This window comes from Pelophylax lessonae (assembly GCF_965119305.1).
Source record: "Pelophylax lessonae genome assembly, chromosome: 11".
Classification (NCBI taxonomy): domain Eukaryota; kingdom Metazoa; phylum Chordata; class Amphibia; order Anura; family Ranidae; genus Pelophylax; species Pelophylax lessonae.
In genome coordinates, this window is record NC_138778.1 from 151,379,233 (window position 1) to 151,399,240 (window position 20,008).

General features: G+C 44.6%; 1 protein-coding gene across 1 annotated transcript in view; it reads right to left on the reverse strand.

The window, feature by feature from the left end:
- LOC309566640 (uncharacterized protein) overlaps positions 1–12,550 on the reverse strand; it is a 286,877-nt gene extending 274,327 nt beyond the window's left edge. Inside the window, exon 1 of the mRNA XM_082271871.1 lies at positions 12,539–12,550. The gene's annotated coding sequence lies outside the window, so the exon portion shown is untranslated. The remainder of the gene's footprint in view (positions 1–12,538) is intronic.
- Positions 12,551–20,008: the final 7,458 nt, after the last annotated feature.

Here is a 20,008-nt window from a genome sequence, read left to right on the forward strand (position 1 = left end):
TTTTTTTGCTAGAAAACTACTTAGAACCCCCAAACATTATATATATATTTTTTTAGCAGAGACCCTAGAGAATAAAATGGAGATTGTTGTAATATTTTTTATCACATCATATTTGCACAGCAGTCTTCCAAATGCATTTTTTTTTTAAAAAATTCACTTTTTTGAATTAAAAAATAAGAAAACGGTAAATTTAGCACCATTTTTTCCATAATGTGAAAGATAATGTTACGCCGAGTAATTAGATACCAAACATGTCATGCTTCAAAATTGCGCACGCTCGCGGAATGGCGCCAAACATTGGTACTTAAAAATCCCCATAGGCCACATTTTAAAAATTTCTACAGGTTACCAGCTTAGAGTTACAGAGGAAGTCTAGGGCTCAAATTATTGCTCTCGCTCTAATGATCGCAGTGATACCTCACATGTGTGGTTTGAACACCATTTACATATGTGGGCGGGACTTGCGTATGCTAATGGGGACAGGGCGCTTTAATTTTCTTTTTCCTATTTATTTTATTTATTAATTTTTTATTTTTACACAGTTTAAAAAAAAAACGTTTTGATCATTTTTATTCCTATTCCAAGGAATGTAAACATCCCTTGTAATAGAAATAGGCATGACAGGTCCTCTTTATTGTGAGATCTGGGGTCAAAAAGACCTCACAACTACACTAAAAAAAGAAAAAAAAATAGTTGAAAAATAAAAAATGGCCCTTTAAACCGGTTGCTAGGCAACGACTTTTGACGTAGCTCCGGTCCTCCAAGACCATAGTCGAATGAGGGCCATCTTGCCCTCACTCGTCTTCCTGTCTCTGAGGGTCCGGGACCGGATAGTTTTCCCCGCTGCCGGCGGGTCCGGTAAGCTGGGAAAACGTCTGGGACGTGGCGGGAGGGGGGGGGAGGGGCACCTCTTCCCCTGCACCGTAAGGGTAATTCTGCGGCGAATCCGCCACCGGGACCACCCTTATCTGAAAGCCGGCCACCCGCCGTTTAAAAAAAATACCAGGGTTATGGCAGCTATCTGCTGCTATAACCCCAGTATTTAGCTTTTAATGACCAACGTATATAGTCGTTAGGCGGTCGGTAAGTGGTTGCATGTATATAGCAAAAATTGCACCCCAAAATACATTCTGCTACTCCTCCTAAGTATGGCAATACAACACGTGTGAGACTTTTACATAGCCTGACCACATACAGAGGCCCAACATTCAAGTAGCACCGGCATTCTGAGAACATAAAATACACCTCTAATTTCCTGACAACCTATCATTTTTGAAAGCCCCTCATATTTCTAACACAAAGCATGTACATACCAAGAATTACACTACAAAATACATTCTATAAAGGAAAGTGTACAGGAATAGTCCGAGTCCATCTCCGATCCACTACTATTTCAAATTCTCTGCGATTTCAAATTCTGAATCGGATTCAGAATTGGATTTGGATACTGATGAGAGCTCCCCGGTGCTCTCATCAGTCATGGCGAGGACCTGAAGGGCCTCCTTGCTGCTGTACATCCTTTTTGACATGCTGGCTGTGATGGGCTGTGCGACGGTTGACTGCGGATGATCACTGATGGGTGGCAGGTGACTGATGGGGTGACAGATGACGATGACTGATGGGTTGACAGGTGACGATGACTGATGGGTTGACAGGTGACGTTGACAGGTGACGATGACTGATGGGTTGACAGGTGACGACTGATGGGGTGACAAGTGACGATGATTGATGATGTGACAAGTGTTGATTGATGGGGTGACAGATGACGATCACTGATGGAGTGACAAGTGACGATCACTGATGGGGTGACAGATGACGATCACTGATGGGGTGACAGATGACGATGATTGATGGGGTGACAGATGACGATGATTGATGGGGTGACAGATGACAATCACTGATGGAGTGACAAGTGACGATCACTGATGGGGTGACAGATGACGATCATTGATGGGGTGACAGATGATGATGATTGATGGGGTGACAGATGACGATGATTGATGGGGTGACAGATGACAATCACTGATGGGGTGACAGGTGACGACGATTGATGGGGTGACAGATGACGATCATTGATGGGGTGACAGGTGACGATGACTGATGGGGTGACAGGTGACGGTGATTGATGGGGTGATGGGCGATGGTCACCGATGGGTGACGGGCGATGGTGCACGGCGGTACTGATGGCAGTCTCTGGTGACAGGTAAACTTTATGGGTGGCAATTTCTGGGCACTGATGAAGTGACTGTTGGGTGAAAGGTGCAATTGGGGGGGGGGGGGCTGAGGACTGTGTGGGGACAGGTTCTTGTGCTTTTACACTGACAGGTACACAGATCAGTAACTCACTGTTTCTGGCTCTGCTCTCCTCACACTGGAAACAGTGCTCTGTATTTACATTTGTGATCGGCTGTGAATGGATTCACAGCTGATACAATAGTAAACAGCCACTGTCAGTGGCTGTTTACTACTGCCAGTGACTAGCTGTGTTCCTAGGGAACACAGAGCCACCGACATGACCGCGCAGTGCGCTCCCGATCGCGCATGCACGGTCTTCTAATGGGCTGCACTATTGTGATCGGCTGTGTGATTAGATCACAGCCGATCACGTGGGATACAGCCATGCCCATTGGCTGCTTCCCCCCTGCCGGTGATGCGCTGTGTCTCAGGGACACGCCGCCACCGACAGTGCAGGGTGGCACGCACACGATCGCACGCCTGCCCTGCCTGAATGGGCCGCCGTCATATGACGTCGGCCCAGAACAATGGCCGCACCGCTCCGCCGTCATTTGACGGTGGGTGGGGTGGCAAGTGGTTAAACATCTAGTCTGAACACAGAAGCGCTTTAAAGTGGTTGTAAAGGGTGAAGGTTTTTTTATCTTTTTGCACTCTATGCATGAAGGTAAAAAACCTTCAGTGTGTAGCTCTCGCCACGGCCCCCCTAATACTTAACTTGAGCCCGATCCAGCAACGTGCTCGAGAGCAGCTTCTCTCCCTCCTCATTGGCTGATAGCAGCAGGAGCTACTGGCTGTCACTCACAACCAGTAATGAGGGCGCAGGGGGCAGAACTGAGACAAACAGGCGCCTCAGGAGCAGGAACGCATGAGTACCCCCATAGCAAGCAGCTTGTTAGGGGGGCACTTGCCAAGGGACAGGCGCCAGAAGCACAGGCGGGGGACCCAAGACGAGGAGTTTTGGGGCTGTTCTTTGCAATGGTTTTGGTAAGTATGACATTATTATTTTTTTTTAAAACGGAAGCTTTTAGAATAAAGCAGATGGATTGGGATAACGTTTTTTTAAGTTTGTCTTATTGGATCCTTCTATCCACTAACAAATGGAGCTCTTGCTTGTGGCCCTACTCTGCTGGATTATTTGGTAGTAGGTATTATATGCTTCATACCCTGAATGAGTCTATACTCAGTGGACCCCTTAGCTCAAGTAATGGTCTGAAAATCAGCAGTGCTAAAGCAAATATAGTGCATGCCCTTTGAGGAAGAACAGCTTTTAGGCAACTCCTTAGACATCCCATCAGGAATGTCACCCAGAGAAGAGCGAAAATGACTAAGCCTTGGCCTGGAAATACTTAATCTCAGATTTCCTTTTTTCTCCCAGGTCTCCGAGACCAAGGCAAAGCATTGGACTCAGTTCCATTGTAAATTCTAGATCCCCTAATCCTCACCCACACCCTCATGGGCTTGTTGGTTTTGGTCATCTCTATGCTTTTGAAAGCTGGGGAAACAACTTTTCGCAAAGTCTACCATTTCTTTTGGTGCGACACAAGAGAGTTCTATCTGAGAAAGTACTCCATGGGATGAATCTTGTCTTTCCTCAGGTCTGCTCTGGATCAGTGTTTAGCTTTGGGTTCCTGCAAGGATCAACTTTTGGCTTTAGAGGCTCTTTTTCAGGGACTGCTTGCTTTTCATTCCTTTAGTGAAGGTCTTCGTAGATGGCTTCACTCACATTGTTCCTCCTGTACATTCCCCAATGACCCTGTGGGACCTATAACTGGTTCTACTTATCAAGAATATTTCTCTGTCTCTCCTTACTCACGAGGTTGCCTTTCTTGTCACCATCACTTTTCTGGGTTGACAGCCTTAAAGTAGTTGTAGATGCATAAGTTTTTTTTTTTAGCTTAATGTATTCTCTACATTAAGATAAAAAAACCTTCCATGATCAGCCCCCTCCAAATACTTACCTGAGTCCGGTCTTTTCTTTCAAAACAAGAACAAGGTTTTTTTTAAAGCTTAGGGCCTCTTTTGTTTCCCCAAGAAGGTTTCTTCCCTACACCTTAACCAGGACATTATTCTACCAACTTTCTCTGTTCTAAACATCCTTATGGGCCATACACACTATAAGATTTTCTAAAGACTTTTTCCTTTAGACTTACCAAAACCATATAATATGAGGTCAGACCTAAACACTTTCAATTAGTATGCAATCAGGCAGGCCCTTGCACTACATAGAAAAGGTAAATATGAAGGAAATCTAACCACAAAAGACCAAATTGTGAACAAATATATGTATAAAAAATTGTGCAGAGAATTTACCAAATCAGCTGCTATGCTTAATGAACTCCTGATGTATAGTATATTGATAGAGAAAAGACTTCATAAGAGCCTAGCAGTAAGAATTTTTTAACCACACCTAACTGACAGAAATAAGAACGAAAATGAAATATTCGATCCCAACACAAAAACATGTTACCTTCCCAACCGAAACAAACTTTTGTTTTATGTATGATTTATGAATAAATCACTCAATTAACAAGTAACTGGATCCAAGTGTCATTTAATGTTTGCAATGTCCATTTAAATGTAAGAATATGCATAAAATATAAGGTAGCAAAATCCACCAATCCAAACTTGGCGTTTTTAATGCTTTTAAGTGCACAGGAGGAGTTTGTTGTCTTTTAGACCCCCAGATCCCTCCACAAGAGTACCTGTCAAAGAAAAAAAAAAAATGTTAATGTACGAAAATATTGTCCGATACCGATACGCGATGACCAAAATATTGGTATTGGCATTGAACAAACAATATCTATCGATCCCTAGTGCCGACCCTATTCCTGGTAAGTAGCTGCCCCCCCTCTAAGCCTGGAGGGTTTTGGGGTGGACGTGGGCCCCTCCCTAGGATGGTCGGACCCCTAGGCTCCCCTCCCCCCCAGTCAGAACCCCCCCTCTCTCTGTGGTCTTCTGCAGGCCTTTGCCCCCCATCTGCCCACAGCCCCTCCTCCTCCCCCCTGGGGTGTTGTACTGGTTATGGGGGTGGGGGGGAGCGCACCGTTGGTGAACGATTGAGCCTTGGGAGGGGATGGACCAGGGGGGGGCACCTGCCAGGGCCCCATTCCTGTTGGGATCGTTTTTGCGCTTCTGGGGCCCCGGGAACCATGTGGGGCTGCCATTTTCTTGTAGCCTTTATGCTACAGATCGGCGGCCATGTTTGTGTAGCCTCGGTTTTTTTTTTTTGAGGTTTCCCATTGAAAATAGCGGGCGGCCATGTTTTTGGAGCCGGATGGGTGGCGATTCGGCAGTGGGAGCCCCTCCTCTGCCTTTAGTCCCAGTATATTCCTCTTTCTGATCGCCCCATGGTGTGTAGTTCATTGCTGTGAGTACCTGACCGATGGTGGTGAGTCTGTTTGTGGGCTTCTCTCTCCCTGTCTGCTGTTGCAGTGGTAGTGCTCTGTGCTGGACCTTGTGATGCCGCCGGCACGGTGGGGTGTCCCTTGCAGTGTTCTAAACTTTTTTTGTGTGGGTTCCCCTCTCCATTCATGGAGTGCCTGGAGCATATTTCACCACCTGATCCCCTCTGAGGCTGTCAGGCCTTCCAGCTTCCAGCAACTGACTGCACTGATGTCTGTCTTGGAATCCTTGATGTCCAACGTAGGTTTGGTCCTGGGCAAATCTGCGTTGGACACCAAGGATTCCTTCACGTGCTTTCTCTGTCTCATCAGATCCAGAATCTGATTTGGCCCCCGTGTATGCGAGTTACCCGTCGGTGTCTGTGTCCATGCACCTTGCGTGCTCGGATAGTGAGGATGATTCCTCTGCTCCTCTAGCCACGCAGTAAAAGGCGCTAGTGGATGCGCTGATTGTTTCAGTGCAGGAAACCTTAAAGATGCAGGATGCGACTAACGCAGCATCGGAGGTTCGGTCACCTTTGGCACCCACAGGTCCTCCAAAGTGGCGAAGGTGTTCCCTTTTCTCGCTGCCTTTGACAATATTGTTACAAAACAGTGGGGGTGCCCAAAACGCACCTTTGCAATCCCTAAGCGTTTTCCAATGCGGTAACCCTATGAGGATTCCCTCCTTAAAAAATGGACGGTTCCTCCTGTAGTGGACTCCCCGGTTTCCAGGTTGAATAAAGCCACTGTAATCCCGGTTGAAGAGTCCCCGGTCTTCTCAGATCTGGCTGATAGGAGATCAGAGGCCTTGACCAGCCATATGTTCACTGTGTCAGGTTCGGCACTTAGGCCAGTATTTACTATTGCCCTGGTGTCGCAAGCTAGGACGGAGTGGGCAAAACTTTTACGCCAGGGCCTGGAGGGGGAACAGCTCTCCCCTGCCTTTGCGGAGCTGGCGGATTAATCGGTCCAAGGGCTACAGTTTGTCTGTGACGCCTCTTTGGATATGGCTCCCCTGATTTCTAGACTGTCTATCTCAGCGGTGGTCCTGCAGCGAATTATCTGGCTGACATGCTTGTCTGCAGACCAGGCTTCTAAGAAGGGCTTATCCGATCTTCCATTCATGGGTGATCGCCTGTTTGGAGCTTCCTTGGATGACATCACCAAAATCCTCACATGGGGAAAGAGTACTCTTCCTCAGGCTTCCAAGGGTAACGAGTCCTGTCGCAGACAGGGGCCTTTCTTTTTGGCTCAAAAGAGGTCGTTTCGTCCCTCAGGATCTCAAGACAAGTGATCTAAGCCCTTCAGAGCCTCTGCCAGGGGTTCTAAGAGGACCTGGTCCGGCAAGCCACGGCAGGTTCTGCCAGACCTACGGACAAGGATTTCTCCGCATGAAGGGGCACCCTCACCCGTATCTGGGGTAGGGGGGCGTCTTCACAGATTTCTGGATCCGTGGACCTCCCTCATACAGGAGAATTGGGTCCACAAAGTCATTTGCTCTGACTACAAGATCGAGTTTCGATTATATCCTCCGGACAGGTTCTTCCCTTCCAACCTGCACTTGTCCCCAGTTCACTTAGGAGATCTCTTTGGGGCAGTGCAAGACTTGTTACTTCAAGGGGTGATTGTTCCGGTTTTGACATCGGAACGTTTTCAAGGTTTTTGCTCAAACCTGTTTAGTTACCGGGAAGGAAGGCAGGGTGCATCCAATTCTGGACCACAAGGTGCTAAACTGCTTTGTGCGGGTACAGAAGTTCTGAATGGAATCGATTTGCACAGTGGTGTCGTCCCTACATCAGGGGATTTCCTCGCCTCCATCGACATCAAGGACACCTACCTACACATCCCAATATGTTTTGGCCACCAGTGCTTCCTCCACTTTGCCGTGGGCAAGGAGCATTATCAGTTTGTGACGCTACCCTTTGGTCTCGCCTCAGGTCTTCACATAAGTATTGGCCCCGGTGCTAGCATTAATGCATTAGCGGGGGATAGCAGTACTGGGGTATCTGGACTATCTGCTTTTGCGGGCAGAGTATTTAACTGCTCTGTTGGACAACTTGGAGGTTACTCTGTGAACTCTGAGGGGGTTCGTTTGGATTCTGAATCTTCAGAAGTCTGCTTTGGACTATCTGGGTCTGACTCTGGCCTCAGCCAGACTGTTTCTTCCTCTGGAAAAACGTCAGAACTTTCAGGAGGCAATTCAGCTTCTGCTGTACAGCAGACGGTCATCTCTTCGGTCTTGCATGTGGCTACTGGGCCTGATGGTGTCTACCTTCCAGGTGATTCAGTTTGCACAGTTCCACAGGGGATCTCTGCAAAAAGAGGTTCTGGTGAATAGGAACAAGAATTCTCAGTCTCTAGACAATCTGAGTCCAGGCTACTGATCGATGTACTGGATCTCTGAGAGATCAGACTTTGTCTGGATCATTGAACATGTCGTCTCCAGGGGTAACTGGTACAGATTCAATCGGACAATGCCACGGCCGTGGCCTATGTCAAGTACCAAGGGGACACGAGAAGTGTCCTGGCGGGTCGGGAAGTAGCCAGCTTTCTCACGTGTGCAGAACGATCGTTCCAGCCCTCTCTACTGTGCACATTCCAGGGGTGGAAAATTGACAGGCGGATTACCTCAGTGGACAGGCATGGACCAGGGGGAATGGTCTTTTCATCCGGAGGTGTTTCATCAGTTGTCTCCAGTGGGGTACTCCTGAGGTGGATCTGTTGGCCTCTTGCCTCAACAGAAAAGTGCAGAAGTTTGTGGCATGGTCTCGGGATCCTCTAGCCGACACCACAGATGCATTAGTGGCTCCTTGGAGTCGGTTAAAGTGCAGTGCAAATACAGCGCAAAGATAAGTGAAAAAACTAATGACAATGTTTAAAATTTCTAGAATGCAGCTGTTCATAAATAGTGGTAACCCAAAATTCACAAATGCAAGAAAATTATATATCACAGCGCAAACAATAGTGAATCATGTATAATAATTAGGTGATTACGTTCTACTCAAAAACTCATAAAGTGCACCGTGCAATTATGTGCAAAAAATGGGGCTGGAGTGTAGAAACCATGTAAACATATACTATATAAATAAAGTGCCAGTCCAGATGTAATAGTTCTTTAAGATCTCAGTAGATGATAAGATATACACAGTCCCAAAAAATGTCTCACGAAAGTGCTGGAGTGCCAGGAAGAAAGTGCACAAAACATGCAATCTTTTGTGGTGCAGTGAGCAAGTGCCGGGCCTCCCCCTTTGGGTGTTCACTTACCGGACAATGGTGACCCCTATGCTGTATAGCAATAGAGATCGACAGGGCTTATGTCCTAGTAAGGAACCGGCTATCACAACTCCTCCAAGGCGAATGTATCTCCACAGATGTAAATGCCCCGATACATGTATTGGAGAAAAGGATGCTCACATAGTGTAAATCCGATACAAGGTTTTTATTGTGCAAATAATAGAAATAAACTCACATTTCGTTGCTAAGTTAAAGGCATATATGATAAAATTCTCGTCCTTCCTGGTAGCTGGTGCCGCTAGAACGCCCCGTGGTTTCGGCGTGCGTTCCACCGCACCGGAAGTGACGTATCGCTAGGACGTAGACCGGAAGTGCGTCGACGCGTTTCGCCCTCCTCTTCCGGGCGTTTTCACAGACGTATTTCGAAATACGTCTGTGAAAACGCCCGGAAGAGGAGGGCGAAACGCGTCGACGCACTTCCGGTCTACGTCCTAGCGATACGTCACTTCCGGTGCGGTGGAACGCACGCCGAAACCACGGGGCGTTCTAGCGGCACCAGCTACCAGGAAGGACGAGAATTTTATCATATATGCCTTTAACTTAGCAACGAAATGTGAGTTTATTTCTATTATTTGCACAATAAAAACCTTGTATCGGATTTACACTATGTGAGCATCCTTTTCTCCAATACATGTATCGGGGCATTTACATCTGTGGAGATACATTCGCCTTGGAGGAGTTGTGATAGCCGGTTCCTTACTAGGACATAAGCCCTGTCGATCTCTATTGCTATACAGCATAGGGGTCACCATTGTCCGGTAAGTGAACACCCAAAGGGGGAGGCCCGGCACTTGCTCACTGCACCACAAAAGATTGCATGTTTTGTGCACTTTCTTCCTGGCACTCCAGCACTTTCGTGAGACATTTTTTGGGACTGTGTATATCTTATCATCTACTGAGATCTTAAAGAACTATTACATCTGGACTGGCACTTTATTTATATAGTATATGTTTACATGGTTTCTACACTCCAGCCCCATTTTTTGCACATAATTGCACGGTGCACTTTATGAGTTTTTGAGTAGAACGTAATCACCTAATTATTATACATGATTCACTATTGTTTGCGCTGTGATATACAATTTCCTTGGAGTCGGTATCGTCTGATTTACACTTTTCCTCCTCTCAAGCTTCTGCCCGAGACTCCTGCGCAGGATTGAGGCAGAAGGGATTCCGGTCATCCTAATGGCTCCACTTTGGCCTCGCCAGTCTTGGTACGCTGATCTGGTACGGCTGGTGGCTGATGCTCCTTGAAGACTTCCTCTCAGGGATGATCTGTTGTCGCAAGGGCCAATCTTCCATCCTGCTTTACAGTCGCTGGTTTTGACGGCGTGTCTGTTGAAAGCCAGGTGGTGAAGGATAGAGGGTTGTCTGAATCAGTGATTCCTACAGTGTTAAAAGCTAGAAAATCTACTTCTAGAAAGATTTCCCATGGTACTTAGAAGATGTACATTGCGTGGTGTGAATCCCTCAGGGTTCACTCTCGCTCCTTTTCGGTGCTTCGGATCTTTGCTTTCCTCCAATGAGGGGATAAGCAGCGCCTGGCCTTGAATACATCAAGGGTCAGGTTTCAGCTTTGGCGGTTTTTCTTTCAACGTCCGTTGGCCACACAATCCTTGGTGTGTACCTTTCTCCAGGGAGTGAAACAATTGGTTCCTCCAGTGCCATAGAATGCATTAAGATAAAAAAAAAAAAAATACCTTCTCCCTTTACAATTCTTTTAAAAACAGGATTTTTGACTACTATAAAATCCTTTTCTTGGAGCACATGAAAGCGGAGTTTCAGTCCCGCTATTCAATTTTTTTTTTTTTTCCTAAATGCTCCCCCGTAATTGTTACCACTTCTACTGTAACATTAGGATACTGTCAGTTATGTGGTCCTTTTTTTGGGGTTTTTTTTTTTAAATCATTAAACTAACCTGATGTCAGAGGTAGGCAGAGTTCATCACTGTTGTGGGCATCTGAAGCCCGCTTGTCTTTATTTTCAGGATTCAATACAGCTGGCTACCCAGCATGCACCTCCCGATCTCGTGCCTGTGCAGTAATGCCACTGGGCGGTGATGTTTCTTCCTGACAGGTTACCATACCAAAGGCGGCATTGTCTGAAGTTCCCGCACCGTCGTGGCAACCTGTTAATCACAGGACTTCCTGGAAGGAAATCACGCAAGATATGCCAGGAGTCCATGGGAATCATCTTGTGAAGTAATCTTATAGGCTGCTGGATCCGAAAGTGCTGCAGGAAAAAATTGATAAAAAGGTATTGAGGAAAATTAAAAATGATTTCCGTTTAGAATAGCAGTACGGCTGGCCATGGGAATGATTGCGCAATAAAATAAGGTGTGGAACTTCGCTTTAAGGGACACAGGTTTCTCCCCTCTGTTCTTATGATCCACTTCCTTACATAACAGACATGCTGGAAGTGGGAGTGGTTATAACGGGCTGTTCTTACAGCTTTGCTTTGCCAGTGCCCAATATCCTGAGGGTAGCAGCATAAGGTAATGTAACTGAATACTGTTCTTGTGGCCCATAATGCACCCCAAGAAAAGGACTTTACTTTCTTTCCTTAAACATCTTCCCTATTTATCTGCTTTGCAAGATTGTGACAAAGGGCATTCTCGTGATCATCATTGCTCTGGATTGGCCAAGGCGAACATGGTACTCTGACCTGGTAAGACTTCCATCATCGAATGTAGAAGGCAGGCCTTACTTGGTGTGCGTCTCAGGGCTTCCACCCTAGGAGATTGTCTGTGAGATGAAACCTTTCCTTCCTACTGCTGCGTTTGGCTCTCAGCGCTATCATAGTTCAGATTTCTGCGCTTGCTATCTTTGATTAAGACCATTGCTCAGGGGGTCTTCCATGTGGCTTCCCTTGTGCTTTTTCTTTATGATTCTGAGGGATTTAATTCGAAATCTTCCTGTGCTTCAGAAACCACCATTTGAACCCAGGGTAGGCCTCAGCACCCCTTAAAACCAGGTGGCTTACTTCTGCCAAGGATCCTACTATAGCCGCCTTGAGATTATCAACTATGTTTCCTTCAGTTTGAGCAAACCTCCATCTCACCTTTACAAGAATAGAGGCCCAGCTGTATTGATAAAGAGCAGGGAGGGCCAACCTTCCACTTCATATTGGCAAATAAATTAAGTGCTTGTATTTATCTCCAATAATTTTAAGGACACTGGCTTGAATACATTGTTTGGAGATTTAGGCATCCCAACAAATGTACGGTGGGGGGGAACCAACAGGCACTGCAGGACAGGAGTGATATTCAAGGAAAGGTAATTGTGGATATCTTTGTCTATGTTGATGCCTAGGTATTTAAATCAGCCAACCCAGTGATGTGGGGTAGGGATTGCTGGATACCTGGCTTTCGAGTCCAGTGGAAATAGATCAGACTTGTTTCAATAATTATTAACTCCAGAGAAGGAACCAAAGGTGTTGAAAATGCAAAGAGTTGCCTGAAGGGAAGGACCTGTGTTATGTAAATAAAGCATTGAATCCTCTACATATGAGAGCCTTTCTTCAATATCACCTGTAAAGCAGAACTAACCACTATCAATTTAACTGTTTCCTAAAATAGCTACATTTAAGGCATGCTGTGAATGATAACTGTCATGGTTGCTTGTGCGCTCAACCAAACTGTCAAGCCATTAAATGGCTTGGTCTCCTAACTTATCATATGTGCAACGCTATGGCAATCTTAGTTTAAACAGCTAAGATGGCAGCTTCCCTGATTGTAAAGGATAGAAGAATCTCATTCCACTGTATGGTCTTGTATCTGCAGGAACAATTATTGGGGGACTTTAGTTCCAATTAAAGACACCTATGAATAATTTTTAGGTAATCTTATCAATTACTGGTGGGTCAACTACTTGCTGCCCGTAAGATGTCCATGGACATCCTCGGATTGCAGTAGTTATACTGGGATGATGCATGCACCTACAGGCATCGTCCCAGTATGACAATTTGCAGCGATTCCCTTTGTAGCAGAAGTGTTTTTAGTTCCTAAATAGCCACTCGATCACTTCTGTGGGTGGCAAAAGGGGGTCCCACCCCCCTCCCGCCGCTACCTTTGATCGCGGAGCTCAGAAGTGATGCAACCGGTGGCATTGGCTGCACAGAACAGAGAGAGAGGAACTGACATTGTTCTCTCCCTGTGACCCCAGAAAGAGGAAGAAACAATTATGTTGTCACTTCCCGTTCTGCCTGTTTGTTTACCTAGCCGTTAGCGGCCAGGAAAGCATCCGACCAGATCGATCTGTGTCTGATCAGCTGCCTTGGAGGCCAGAGGAGAGATTTGGGGTCTAATAAAGCAATAAAGTTAATCCAAAAAAAAAAGTGTAAAAAAGAAAGTTTGGTATAAAATAAATAATAATATAAAAAAAAAAATTTAAAGCGCCCCTGTTACCCCACGCTTACATGCAAACGTTACTCTCGCATGCATATGTCAACAGTGATTGCACCACACATGTGAGGCATTGTCGTGAACGTCAGAGCGAAAGCAATAATTCTAGCACCTGACCTCCTGTGTAACTCTAAACTGGTAACCTGTAAAGGTGTTTAAAGCGACGCCTATAGAGAATTTTAAGCACCGTAGTTTGCTGTATTCCATTGGCAGACATCGTTTTAAAGCATGACATGTTGGGTAGCTATTTACTTGGCGTAACATTATCTTTCACATTATACAAAAGAAAATTGGGTAAATATTATTATTGTGTTTTTTTTTTTTTAATATATAATTGCGTTTGAAAAAAAAAAAAACACTGCGCAAATACCGTGTGGCATAAAAAATTGCAACACCCATCATTTTATTCTATAGGGTTTCTGCTAAAAAAAAAATATATAGCACTACTCCCTTGGGAGCTGCTTAAAACGGATCCCCCTGAGTTACCCATAGCAATGTCTGTAAAATATTCCTCACTTTACACTTGACTCAGTCAATGAACAGTCCTGGGGATTTGTTTTTTGTATTTTTATTTTATAATAGTATAGGAGAAGGGATGAGTGGGATACTCCTAGAACTATCCCTGCGTTTAATGCGGCAAGGCCGCTGCTTCACTTTGCCACTGAGATGAAGATTTAACTGATGAACTGTACTTTAGCATCTCTTCAGGGTCTAACTTGGCACCCCCTTTCTGACCCACTGTGTGTGCCGATTCCTGTCCAATGACTTCCCTGGAGTGGTGCCCTTCCTGGGCAGACCCCTGGCAAGCTCCCTGGTACTCACGGACACTGTTTTTCACAGGGACCTCTGCCACTGCTCCACCGTCAGTTTCTCCTGGACCTCACAGCTCAGCTCCACACTCTGGTCCACTAGGCCAACTGCCTGTGACCACTGTCCAACCTGACAGGAGGAGAGACAGCCGTCACCCTCCTCCTGGGACCTGGCTTCCCGCCGAAAGACACCCTGTCACATGTGCCCTTGGCTTTTAAGGTCAATCCCAGGATGCACCGCTGTTGTGCCCTCCCACTGGGACTGCCACAAAAGCCTGTGTGTCACTGGCTGGGTTTCCTCCACTGTCCAACAGGCTCCCCTATTGGACACTCCCTCAGACCAAGTGAATCACGCCTAGACACATGTAACCGGCCTAACTAGGAATCCTGCTCCCTGATGAGCAGGAAAGCAACCCAAAGCTTTTGTCTAGCACCTGACTAGGAGGGTGCTACACATATACACACATACATACATACACATATATTTATAGTATCTCACAAAAGTGAGTACACCCGTCACATTTTGTAAATATTTTATTATATCTTCTCGTGACAACACTGAAGAAATGACACTTTGCTACAATGTAAAGTAGTGAGTGTACAGCTTGTATAACTGTAAATTTGCTGTCCCCTAAAAATAACTCAACACAGCCATTAATGTCTAAACCGCTGGCAACAAAAGTGAGTACACCCTTAAGTGAAAATGTCCAAATTGAGCTAAATGTGTCAATAATTTGTGTGGCCACCGGTATTTTCCAGCACTTCCTTAACCCTCTTGGGAATGCAGTTCACTAGAGCTTCACAGGTTGCCATTGGAGTCCTCTTCCACTCCTCCATGACGATATCACTGAGCTGGTGGATGTTGGATACCTTGCACTCCTCCACCTTGTGTTTGAGGATGTCCCACAGATGCTCAATAGGTTTTAGGTCTGGAGACATGCTTGGCCAGTCCATCACCTTTATCTTCAGCTTCTTTAGCAAGGCAGTGGTAATCTTGGACGTGTGTTTGGGGTCATTATCATGTTGGAATACTGCCCTGCGGCCCAGTCTCCGAAGGGAGGGGATCGTGCTTTGCTTCAGTATGTCACAGTACATGTTGGCATTCATGGTTCCCTCAATGAACTGTAGCTCCCCAGTGCCAGCAGGACTCATGCAGCCTCAGACCATGACACTCCCACCACCATGCTTGACTGTTGGCAAGACACACTTGTCTTTGTACTCCACACCTGGTTGCTGCCACACACGCTTGACACCATCTGAACCAAATAAGTTTATCCTGGTCTCATCAAACCACATAACATGGTTCCAGTAATCCATGTCCTTAATCTGCTTATCTTCAGCAAACTGTTTGTGGGCTTTCTTGTTCATCACCTTTAGAAGAGGCTTCCTTCTGGGACGACAGCCATGCAGACCAATTTGATGCAGTGTGTGGTATATGGTCTGGGCACTGACAGGCTGACGCTCCACCCCTTCAACCTCTGCATCAATGCAGGCAGCACTTAAACGTCTATTTCCCCAAAGACAACCTCTGGGTACGAAGCTGAGCATGTGCATTTAACTTCTTTGGTCGACCATTGCGAGGCCTGTTCTGAGTGGAACCCGTCCTGGTTAACCGCTGTATGGTCTTGGCCACTGTGCTGCAGCTCAGTTTCAGGGTCTTGGCAATCTTCTTATAGCCTAAGCCATCTTTATGTAGAGCAACAATAATTTTTTTTCAGATCCTCAGAGTTATTTGCCATAAGGTGCCATGTTGAACTTCCAGTGACCAGTGAGAGCGATAACACCAAATTTAACACACCTGCTCCCCATTCACACCTGAGACCATGTAACACTAACGAGTCACATAACACTGGGGAGGGAAAATGGCTAATTAGGCAAACATTTGGACATTTTTACTTAGGGGTGTACTCACCTTTGTTGCCAGCGGTTTAGACATTAATGGCTGTGTGTGGACGTATTTTGAAAGGACAGCAAAATTACACTGTTATACAAGCTGTACACTCACTACTTTACATTGTAGCAAAGTGTCATTTTTTCAGTGTTGTCACATGAAAAAATATAATACAATATTTACAAAAATGGGAGGGGTGTACTCACTTTTGTGGGATACTGTATAAAAAAAAAAAATATATATATATAATTGGGGGTTTTAAGTAATTTTCTAGCAAAAAAAGTAGATTTTAACATGTAGCAACGAAGTATCAGACTTGGCCTGGATTTGAAGTGGTTAAATAACAGTTTCTATGCTGTAGTTCCTCCAAGGATACATTGATGCTGGAGGTTTTGTTTCTCACTCTATAGACATGGGTATTAGTGTAAAAGAAATATAGGGTATGTGTCTTTATAAATTGCAGACACTTGGGTTCGGTTAACACTACTGTGACCTGAAAGTCACGCAATTGCCAAGCAACTTTCTGGCGACTTGATGACATTTGAGTACTACTTTGATATGACTTGATGCAACTTTAGAAGCAACTTTCTGGAATGCCTTGGTAATCTTCCTGTAACGTCGGATCCAAATTGCATCATAATAGATGAAGATCTGTTTTGGAGGCAACTTCCATTAAAGTCTATGGGCACAAGTTGGATAGAAGTTACCTAGAAGTAGTACAGGAACCTTTTATAAAGTTGGAGCGACTTCAGTAGTGCTAACTAACCACTTCAGCTTCGGAAGGTTCTCCCCCCTTCCTGATCAGGCCATTTTTTGCTATACTGCACTGTGGTGCTTTAACTGACAATTGCGCGGTCATGCAACACTGTACCCAAATAAAATTGATGTCCCTTTTCCCCCATAAATAGAGCTTTTTAGGGTAGTATTCGATCACCTCTTCTGTTTTTAATTTTTGCGTTATGAACATAAAAAGACTGACAATTTTGAAAAAAAAAAAAAATTTTTACTTTCTGCTATAAAACATATCCAATAAAAAAAAAAAAAAATGTAAAAAATCAAATTTCTTCATCAATTTAGGCCAATATGTAATCTGCTACATATTTATGGTTAAAAAAAAAAAAAAAAAAATCACAAAAAGTTTATGTTGATTGGTTTGCGCAAATGTTATAGCATCTACAAACTATGGGATAGATTTATGGACTTTCTATTTTTTTTACTAGTAATGGCGGCGATCAGTGATTTTTAGTGGGACTGCGACATTGCGGCGGACAAATCTGACACTAGGTGACACTTTTTGGGGATCAGTGACACCAATACAGTGATCAGTGCTAAAAAAAAAAAAAAAAAAATATGCACTATCACTGTACTAATGACACTGGCAGGGAAGGGGTTAACATCAGGGGCGATCAAAGGGTTAAATGTGTTCTCTGGGAGTGCTTCCTAACTGTGTGGGGGATGGTTTAACTGAAGCAAGACAGAGATCCTTGTTCCTGCTTAGCAGAAACATAAAATCTCTGTCTTCCTTACTAGCAGAATGGCGATCTGCCTCGTTTACATAGGCAGACCACCGTTCTACCTCTCTTGGAACGTTCGCCAGGTTTCCCGTGGACGTCTAGTCCACCAGACCCGCTGATTGGTTCTCGCTGTGTCCAATCACAGTGGGGGCGGGGCTCCAGTGGCGAGCGTGTGTTCCCCAGAGCCGTAGAAAAATAAAAAGTCACATACAGGTATGATATTTCCTGCTTAAGGGCTGCCCTGCCGCAGTAAATGTATGTGGGGCGGTACTTAAGCGGTTAAGATAGCTCTCATTGACTAACATTAGATTTCATGTGTCAATCGACTTGCGAGTTTTACAAGTCAGATCCCAGGTCGCAGCAGTGTGAACTGAGCCTAATGCCTCATACACACGATCAGATAATCGGACGAAAAAAATTGCTTTCGAATTGATCGCACGATAATCTGATCGTTAGTACACAGCTTTCGACAGCCGATCACGACATTTCATCCAACAAAATCCAAAGGGACAAACACGAAAACTTTTGTCGTACGATAGCCTAGCGAACGACAATTGTTTAATCAGTACAGTATGCGTCCACTAAAAATCGATAAAGACCACGCCTGATCAGAAACGAAAATAACCTGCAAAAAGCCTGGCTGCCATTGTTTTTATATGTAGCTACGCAACCAGGGAGCTTTTCCAGAATCGTACGAAAAAATTTCATACGTTTAGTACGCATTGTTTATATTCGATATTAGTATCATGCAATTAAATGCGAACAATAAGGATCGGGTGTACGAGGCATTAGGTGTGTGCAGCAGCCTCCAAAACCTGGACATTTCCAACAGGCACAGCTCCTCTAATTTAAACCAAATCTGCTATGTTGTTACACAGTCTACTCATGTCAAATTAGTGAAATACGTGTACTAATTGACTTGTATGGGTTACTGCACTTTGAATATTTTGCAGTAATAGGTAGGCAAACATATGGCCATACAATAGTGTTTTTTTTTGGACTGGTTCAAGCATCTAATAACAGTTCAAGCACTCTTGTAAATATGTACACCATAAAACCCTTATTTGAAATCTCTCTGGGGCTGTATCATACTGGCCAAGAGAGCAATATATCCTGTATATCACTGATGTGATCTATATTTGCTTAAATTACAATTTTGTTAACCAATGACCTATCCTTATAAGGATTGCTTGCATATTGTACCCATCTCATAGCTTTCTGAGTCTGAGCTTTCCATTGGATACCATCCCCCTTAATTCTCTTTGCTGTGACTACCTCTTGTTTTCCCAACATCCCTCTGTTTCCTGGACTTTGTCACATGTCAGTTGTGACAATCTGTGTCCCCTTTGGATGCAATGACTTCTCAGCTGGCATGCACTAGATAATTACCAATTAGGGCCCAGTCCATCTGCTCCTGTGTGACACTGGGCTTTCGTTCCCTTTAATTAAACGTCTGCTGTGCTGCTCAATCAATTAGTTGAACCGCAGCATACACACACTTGAGACCCCTGGACAACGTGTGTGCCTTTGCAGATTGTGTAGATAGTCTCATTGTATTAATGTGTGTCACCAAGACTTGTCTTCACTCTGCTAATATACTTATCTCAACCGTAATGTTTCCCTTGCTTTTTTTTCTCCTTTCAAGATACTAAATGCCCTTCTCTAATGTTTTCTTTGAATAAAGATTGTGATTTATAGTAATATTTAAGCAGAGCATTCATATAAAACCTTTTTTAGATTTTTTTTTTTAATAAATACAGTATTCATGTTACTGTACACTGATTGCATTGGGTGTAATGATGCAAAATAGCAGGTGTCAACTTTGATTATCTTGCAGGTCATGGAATAAATTACTATTGTAATGCTTTTCCAACATTGAAAGGGCAAAACCTTTGCACGTTTTGTACCAAGTTTCACAAAGGTACCTCAATATGGTTTTCATTGGAGTATTTGTCTTGGAGTGGCCAGTGGTTTCCTCTTTGCTCAGACTGGCTCACCAATGAGCACTCTTCTTCGCCCTGTTTTCTTCTTCTATGTAAGTGTTTCGCAACCTTTTTTCAGTCGAGGCACCCTTTAAAATTATGGACAATCTCAAGGCACCCTCTAAAATGATGGACAATTTCAAGGCACCCTCTAAAATTATGGACAATCTCAAGGCACCCTCTAAAATTATGGACAATCTCAAGGCACCCTCTAAAATTATGGACAATCTCAAGGCACCCTCTAAAATTATGGACAATTTCAAGGCACCCTCTAAAATTATGGACAATCTCAAGGCACCCTCTAAAATTATGGACAATTTCAAGGCACCCTCTAAAATTATGGACAATTTCAAGGCACCCTCTAAAATTATGGACAATCTCAAGGCACCCTCTAAAATTATGGACAATCTCAAGGCACCCTCTAAAATTATGGACAATTTCAAGGCACCCCATAAAAAATTTGTAAAAAACAATTCTAATATTTTTACATAATGCGGC